We start from the raw sequence: 7,734 nt of genomic DNA, 5'->3' as shown, positions 1-7,734 counted from the left end.
GGACTATAGGCGCCCACCACAATGCCTGGCTATTTTTTTGGTTCCAGCCGTCATTGTTGTTTGGTGGGCCTGGGCTGGATTTGAACCGTCCAACTCAGGTGTATGTGGCTGGCGCCGTAGCTGCTTGAGCCACATGTGTCGAGCCAAGATGGCCTCTTTGATGGTGATTTTTGACTATTCTGTTAAAGAAACTTCATTTTCACCAGCCACCATATCCTGGGTGACCTCTGTGTCTATCAGTTCCTGGGAGATAATGAGCTCATCATCTACAGTGACAAAGTCCTGGAAATTTACTTTGTTTGGGACACAGGTGGCAATAGCCACTGTGTGTCACAACTTTTTGATAGCAATGTCTGGTTCACTGCCTGCTGCTTCAATAGAATCTGTAAATTCCATAGGGATGATGCCTGCCTTCTGCCAACATTTCACCTCTGTGGACTGTTTGACCACCATGCTGCAGCAATCATGTCAGTGGCCTGCTTGATATCCATCTTTTCTTATCTTCATTGGTTTTGAGCTTGAGGAGGAGCTGTTTTAGAAGGTGGCTCCTGTATAGCACTTTTAGGGTGTGAATTATGCCAAGATTCAGTGGCTGCAGGACAGCAGTAAAGTTTGAGGGCAGATACCCCACCTGAATCCTTTCTAAGTGTGGAAGCATATTATGAGCAAAGCAGGTGTCAATGAGCAGGAGGATCTGTCGTTCTGCTTGCTTCATACTGGCATCTACTTGCATCAGCCACTCATTAAACAGATCCCTTGTCATCCATGCCTACTGATTGGCTGGGTAATCACAAGGGAGGGAACGAATGTTCTTGAGGCAGTGTGGGCTGGCTGACCTACCAACAATCAATGGTCTCATTTTTTCAATCTCTGAAGCATTGCAACAAAAGAGTGCTGTCAACCTCTGCTTTGCTTTCTTGCCCCCTCTACAATGGTCTCCTTTAGTAGCAAGTGTGTGCTGGGGAAGCAACTAGAAAAACGCTCCTGTCTCATCAGCATTAAAGATATCATTGGGGTTGTAGAGTCAGGATTCAGTTTTATAATTTCCCCTGCATGCCTCTCATTAACCTTATCTATTTGTAAACCATTCATTAACCTGTCACTATCCTCTCTACAGACTGCTTTCAAATCTATTCAACCAGCCCACACTTGCTTGAAAATTGTCATAACCAAGCATATTGGCCAAGTTTAGTGCTTTATTCCGAATGACAGAACCAGTCATGGGAATGTTTTTGGCATGGATTTCTTGAAACCAAGCACAAACAGCTTTATCAATGTCATCATAGAGAGCATTCCTCATCCTTTTCTACTGGGGTCCCACAGATCCCTCCCGAACCTTTTCTTCAAACTTAGCATGATCCTTTAAGAACACAAAGTGGAAGGAGTAATACCAAGTTCTTTTGCCACATTGCCTTTCTTCTTGCTGGAGTTTACAGCCTCTACAACTTTGATTTTCTCTTCCAGGGAGAATTGCTGATGTTTCTTGTTCCCCTCGTTTGTCATTTCCGGGGAATCAGGGCTGGGCCACAACTCACAAGGTTATCTCCGTTCCTCCTCTCAACTTGTTTTGGCACAAATGTAGAAAACTGAAAAAACAAAACGGAATACCTGTCAGGAACCAAAGATAATGGATTCCCCTAAAAGATGAGTTCAGATGTTTAAAAAGCCTATTAGGAAATGATAATGTAAGGTCAAAGTTAAAAGAAGATAGGATTCATACTACTGACTTTTTGTAGACACTATTTATAAATAGTCTGAATATGTGAAACATTCCCTATCCATAGAAGGGGTTATGTGGATAATCACTTAAATTTTCTAAGCCTCCTTCAAAATGGGAATAACAATGTCAGCTCTGCCTACTATGAGAACAGATTGAAATAAAAGGTGGTAAAAAGAACTTTGCAAATAGCAATGCATTATATAAATTTAAGGAGTTGTTACCCAACTTGTTTTATGGATATAGAAACTGAGGCTTGGGAAAGGGGCCAACCCATGTTCATATGGCCTAGATTTCTTGACTCAGATTAGTGTTTTTTCTGCTAGTCCGTGGTCCTGCTTGAAACTCCACCAGAATGAGATCTTCAAAGCTCTATCACTACCTGGCTTGGAAAGATTTTCATTGTGGGAAGATGTTTCCAGCAGCCATACATTTATTTACAGGTGCCAGGAGGTAAAGACACTGTAACGAACCACAAAGTGAAATATAATCCTTATGTTTCCTTATATCCTCAAAGTGAATATATTCCTTATGAAATATAAAATGTTATAGGGGAGATAATAAGTAAACAGCTAAATAATTCTAGAGTGTGCTATGTGCTATAAAGAAACAAAAACAAAGACTATAATGGAGAAGAAAAGGGGAAGATCTATTTACAAAATATGGTCAGGAGTTGCCTAAGAAGACAGCTGAGATTTCATGAAGAGTAGAGGAAAATGGCAGTCCTGCAAAGGACAGAGTATCAGGAAACTCTCAAAGCAGAAAAGAGCTTGAGGTATTCATGGAACTGAACTTATCTGTCTGACTCCAAGTATATGACAAAGGTTGAGAACAGGACCATCCAAAGATGCTATAGGAAAGATTTGGTATTTCAAGGGCAACGGAAATCCACTGAAAGTTTTCAGGCAAGGGAGGGTCATGCTCTGTTTTGCATTTTTAAAAAGATCACTATAGCTGTTTTGTGGAAAATGAATCGAAGAGGGAAAGAGACCGATATTAGAATGCTATTGCTGATAATTTGAGTGAGACATGATGGTAGGAGTCATGGGAAAGTACACTCCCCCTCTGGGCCTGTTTTTTTCATTTAAAAATGAAGAGGTTGTACTTAGCCAGGGAGGGCATATCAGAATCTGACATGCAGGCCCAACTTAGGACTGACTGAATGAAATCTCTATGAGGAAAACTCCAGCCTGGGGCAACAGAGACTCTGTCTCAAAAAAAAGAGAAAAGAAAAAAAGAGGAAAAATTCTCAGAGTGATTTTTTTTTTTTCTGGAAACAGAGCTTCACTCTTTTGCTCACCCAGGTTGAGTGTTGTGGGCTTCATCATAGCTCACAGCAACCTCAAACTCTTTGGGCTCAAGCGGTAATCTTGTCTCACCTTCCCAAGTAGCTGGTACTGCAGGCACCTGTCACAACACCTGGCTAGTTTTTCTGTTTTTAGTAGAGACACAGTCTCACTCTAGCTTAGGGTGGTCTCAAACTCCTGAGATCAAGCAATCCGCCCATCCTGGCCTCCCAAATGCTAGGATTAGAGGTGTGAGAGTGATTATTATGTCTATGGTTATAAACCATGATATCTAAAGTTTCTTCCAGATTAAAGTACTGGATTCTAGGTAGGTCCTCCAAATTCAAATGCTTTTAGGTGTGAGGATGGTGAGTGAAAAAGGGATAAGGCATTTGAAGAGTGTGGTAATCTGTGTGCCCTGTCTAGAGGCATTAAGAATTTCAAATAGACAACTACCCACTCCCCCACCTAAGCTAGTCAAACAAAGCATGATTTAACCAGTAGCAGTTTTGATAATTACTTTTGTAGGCATTTTATCATGAGAGTCCTCAAAGGGGAAGAAAAGCTGCTGCAAATGTATGCTGCGACTGCCTCTGTTTTTACTGGAGGGCCGATTTTTACCACTACCTCCACACATCTAATATAGTCTTTTTTTTTTTTTTTTATTGAGACAGAGCCTCAAGCTGTCCCCCTGGGTAGAGTTCTGTGGCATCACAGCTCACAGCAACCTCCAACTCCTGGGCGCAAGCGAGTCTCCTGCCTCAGCCTCCCAAGTAGCTGGGACCACAGGCGCCGGCCACAGCGCCCGGCTATTTTTTTTTTTTTTTGGTTGCAGCCATCATTGTTGTTTAGTGGGTCCGGGCTGGATTCGAACCTGCCACCTTAGGTGTATATGGCTGGCGCCTTAGCCACTTGAGCCACAGGTGCCGAGCCGGCATCTAATATATTCATTCATGGCATCCTCTGTTTCAAGAACTGTGCTTGAAAGAGATGAATGAATGGAACATAGTGGCCCACTACCATTGAGCAGCTAGCCAGCTAAGAAGGCAGGGCAAACACTAGAGTGTGCAAAATATTGTAATAGAGGTTACAAAGTACTGTAGGGACACAGAAGTGTGGATAATCAACTGGGTGGGGCATGGATGGGCAGTGCGCTCCCAATCAGAAACAGTAATTATGCTGGCTCTTAAAGAATAAACATACAGGAATTCATGAGATGTAAGGAAATACATACTATGAAAGGCCATGAAGTACTACAGAAAATAAAATGTTGGGCAGCGCCTGTGGCTCAGGGGGTAGGGCACTGGCCCCATATACCGAGGGTGGTGGGTTCAAACCCAGCCCTGGCCAAACTGCAACAAAAAATAGCCAGGCACCTATAGTCCCAGCTACTTGGGAGGCTGAGGCAGGAGAATCGCCTAGGCCTTGGAGTTGGGAGGTTGCTGTGAGCTCTGACGCCACAGCACTCTACCAAGGGCAATAAAGTGAGACTCTGTCTCTAAAAAAAAAAGAAAATGTCATGGTCAGAAAAAAAAAAGTCTTTGGAGAAGAAAGCAAGGACAAAATCACAGAAGGTCCTCAGAATTCTAGCTTGATCCTGGGGCATTAAGAGGCCTTTGGAGGTTTTTTAAATGACATTATCAGATTTATACTTTAGAAAGAGTCCTTTAGTTGTAGAGAACCTACTAGGTTATGTCTACCTTCCTAAGGTAACCCTGTATCTGCAGATAAAATCAGGCTAGCCTAGGAGGCCATATATAGTTTGGATGTTATTTGAGAGCAACAGGAAACTACTGAAGGAATTTAAGGAAGGAGAAAGATGAATGCTCTGTAAAGAACTGAAGGGTATCACATAAAAAGTAGGGGTCTAGAGAAGAGATAATGGTGGCTTGGATTTGAGGAGATGGTAAGAAGTAGTTTGTAGCTATGTTTTTGAAAGCCTTGCTGATGGGTTGGATGCCACGTGTAGGAAGGAAAACATACAGAATTCTAGTTTAAGCCCGGAGCAATCCAGTGGATGGTGATGCTATTTACTGAGATAGGAATATCTACTGTGAAAGCATGATTTGTTAAGCACTTTACATGCTCAATACAGCTTATTTGTAGCAGTGCTTCGATTCAAACCCAGGGAGGCTCACAACAAAGTTCTATATAGCTTGTTCTCAGAACCCATATTGAGAACATGTGGAAAAAGAAGGAAGAAAGAGCCAAACCAGACAAAGGTTTAGTTCAAGCTAATAAGTTTGAATTTTACTCAAAGTGAATGAGACACTGAAGGACTTTAAGCAGGAAGTGACCTATAAGAAAGTGCAAAAAGATCAATCTGACTGCTTTGTGCAGAATAAACCAATAAACCTCTTGAAGGCCAAGAGTGGAGGAGGGGGGCAGAACTACATTTATTCATACAGGAGATGATGGTGGCTAGGTGGAGGTTGTGACAGAACTAGATGGAGAGATGTAGGCAGATTGTAAATATATTTGTAACTTAGTGGGAGGTAGAATAGGTACTTGTACCAATGCGGATAATCTGTGACATCGATGGGAAAGGACAATATCTGATTTCCAAAGCCTTTCCAGACAGTCACTCCAGGAACTCACTACCATTACTATCCGTGGGATAGTGATAGAGACGGATTGAGGGCAGATTACTAGAATGAGAAGGGAGACTAGATGCAGCACTAAGTATGAGCCCTATCCTGAATAAGCGGGTACAAACTGACAGCTGAGGTCAGGCTTTGAACACCGAGCGGAGGAAAGCGTGTTGCCGCACGCTCTCCAGCGCCGGACGTGACTCTGAGAGGTGAGGCGGGCCTTGACCTCTCACGCTGGGCACAGCCCCGCCCCTGTTACCTGAACGCCCACAGCAGTGCCCAGGAGCGGAGCGGCCAGGGCTTCTTACCGCGGGCAACCACGGTTTTCACCTCCGCCCCGCACCTCGGGCCGGAAGCAGTCCGTTCGTTTAGTAGCCCCACTCCAACCTAAGCAGTTTCTATGGGCCCGCTAAGGCTGGACCGTTGCGCTTGCGCGAGGGGTCGCACGCAGTCACGCGCCGCAAGGCGCTTCCGGTGCGCCGCGAGGGCCGCTGGGACGGGTCTCCCTGGCAATCCGCGGTGTGCTGCTGCTGCTGCTGGTGCTGTTGCCGCTGCCCCCGAGCCGGTGCTGCGGTGACGCCAGTCTTCCTGCTGTCTTCCTCGAGCTCCCCGGGGTTTGATCCCCGGGGCCCTCGGCAGGCATCTGGAAGGAGCCCGGGGAACAAGCCTGAGCTCCTACACTTGCTCTTCCCAACCCCATATCGCGACTCCGGGGAGGAGGAGCGAGAGGGGCTATCGCGACTCCGCACCGTGTGTCGCCGGGCGGGGCCGCGGGGCCGGGGCTCCTCTAGCCCCCGGGATGCGCGCGCGAGCCCTCGCCTCCACTTCCTTGTTGCCGCTGTCACGACTGGAGCCGCTTCTCGCCGACAGCGGGGAGCGCAGGTGCACCCGCCAACCCTCTTGTCGAGCCTCAGGGCCGGGCGCCTCCGGGAATGTGAGTCGCGCGGCTGGCACGCTCCTCTGGGTAAGTCCCCGCCCTGGAGGGCCATGCCACGCCGCTGACCCTCTGGGCGACCTCAAGCTGGTTGCTGCGGCACTCTGAGCCTGCTGTTACCTCTTCCACAAAGTAGGACCAGTGAGCTTTAGCGTCCTTCCGCTGCCCGTGTAGGGTATCCGAGACCCAGAAAGGGAGAGGAACTAGCCAGAGTCAAACCGTAGCCCATGCCTGAGCCATCAAAATCCATCACATTAGGTTCTGAGAAGGACCTGATGGTAGGTACAAAGTGTCTCGCTTATTTCAAGTACTGCCTTTAACTCTGTTTTAAAGATAAGAAAACTGAGATGTAGCGAGGGTAAGAAGATTGCTTAAGGTCATAGGGCTCCGTGCTGGTACTAATAAGCAGCGTAGCCTCAATTAGAACTCAGATCGTCTGTCCTCCAGAGCCCTTGGTTTTCTCACTCCCTCCTTCCCTACCTCCCTCGCCATTGCTGGCTTGAAAGAGCCCTTGGTTTTAACCTTGTACACCTATTGTCCTGCCTTTCTTTATATTGCTATACTGAGGGCTAGGATCTGAAAACAAATTTGGACCAGGCTTAGAACAGAATAGTAAACTAAACGAACTCCAGGTTAGCCTTTTCCTGGCCGCACCCAAGGTGGTTCTGTAGACTTTGTTTCCTAACTTGTTTTGCTCTGGGTGCTGAAACCCTGTGTGCTATTCTTTACAGATGCTCTCCTGCAGTTATAGTTTTTCTCCACAAATCTCTCAAGGGCCAAGAAGTCAATTAAGGGCAAATGAGCACAGTCCTCAGAAAGCCTTAATTTGGGCTCCAGCTTCCCTTACTAGCTTATTGCTTGCCCAGCCAAGTTGCAGACTATGTTCTCTTCCTGGGTTGCACTATTACAGGTAGAATGTAGGTGTTTGTTTTGTTTTCCATTTTCTTTTTTAATGGGAAGGAAATCATTTAAGAGATGACACAGAATGAGAAAGAACCTTAAGAATACTGTATGCTTTTCCTGGGGTTTATCTTTAAAATTGTACATGAAATAATACTGTGTGTCTACATTTTTTAGGGGAACGTTCTTATCTTTCACAACATGATCAAAAGAATTCATGACTGAAAAGGTCAGGAGTCATTAGGTTTAGTCTCTTCATTTCACGGTAGAAACAGCTGAAATTATTATTATTATTTTTTTTTTTTT

General features: G+C 45.4%; 1 protein-coding gene and 1 long non-coding RNA gene across 4 annotated transcripts in view; one reads left to right on the top strand and one right to left on the bottom strand.

Moving 5' to 3' along the window:
• Nucleotides 1-1,178: 1,178 nt before the first annotated feature.
• Nucleotides 1,179-5,997, bottom strand: LOC111726639. Its single transcript, XR_002774374.1, has 2 exons — nucleotides 5,854-5,997; nucleotides 1,179-1,586 (listed from the first exon to the last, which is right to left on the bottom strand). It is a non-coding gene; the product is annotated as an uncharacterized LOC111726639 (long non-coding RNA).
• Nucleotides 5,990-7,734, top strand: part of HMGXB3 (HMG-box containing 3) — a 72,949-nt gene continuing 71,204 nt past the window's right edge. For 2 of the 3 annotated variants that reach the window (XM_023515520.1, XM_023515518.1), the window contains exon 1: nucleotides 6,116-6,558. The gene's annotated coding sequence lies outside the window, so the exon portion shown is untranslated. Of the gene's footprint in view, nucleotides 6,559-7,734 lie in introns of all 3 variants that reach the window. The other variant, XM_003782043.3, reaches the window with a different exon arrangement.

The sequence above is a fragment of the Otolemur garnettii genome, unplaced genomic scaffold (assembly GCF_000181295.1).
Source record: "Otolemur garnettii isolate 467f Iridium unplaced genomic scaffold, OtoGar3 scaffold00003, whole genome shotgun sequence".
Taxonomy (NCBI): domain Eukaryota; kingdom Metazoa; phylum Chordata; class Mammalia; order Primates; family Galagidae; genus Otolemur; species Otolemur garnettii.
This window is presented reverse-complemented; position numbering and strand designations above follow the sequence as displayed.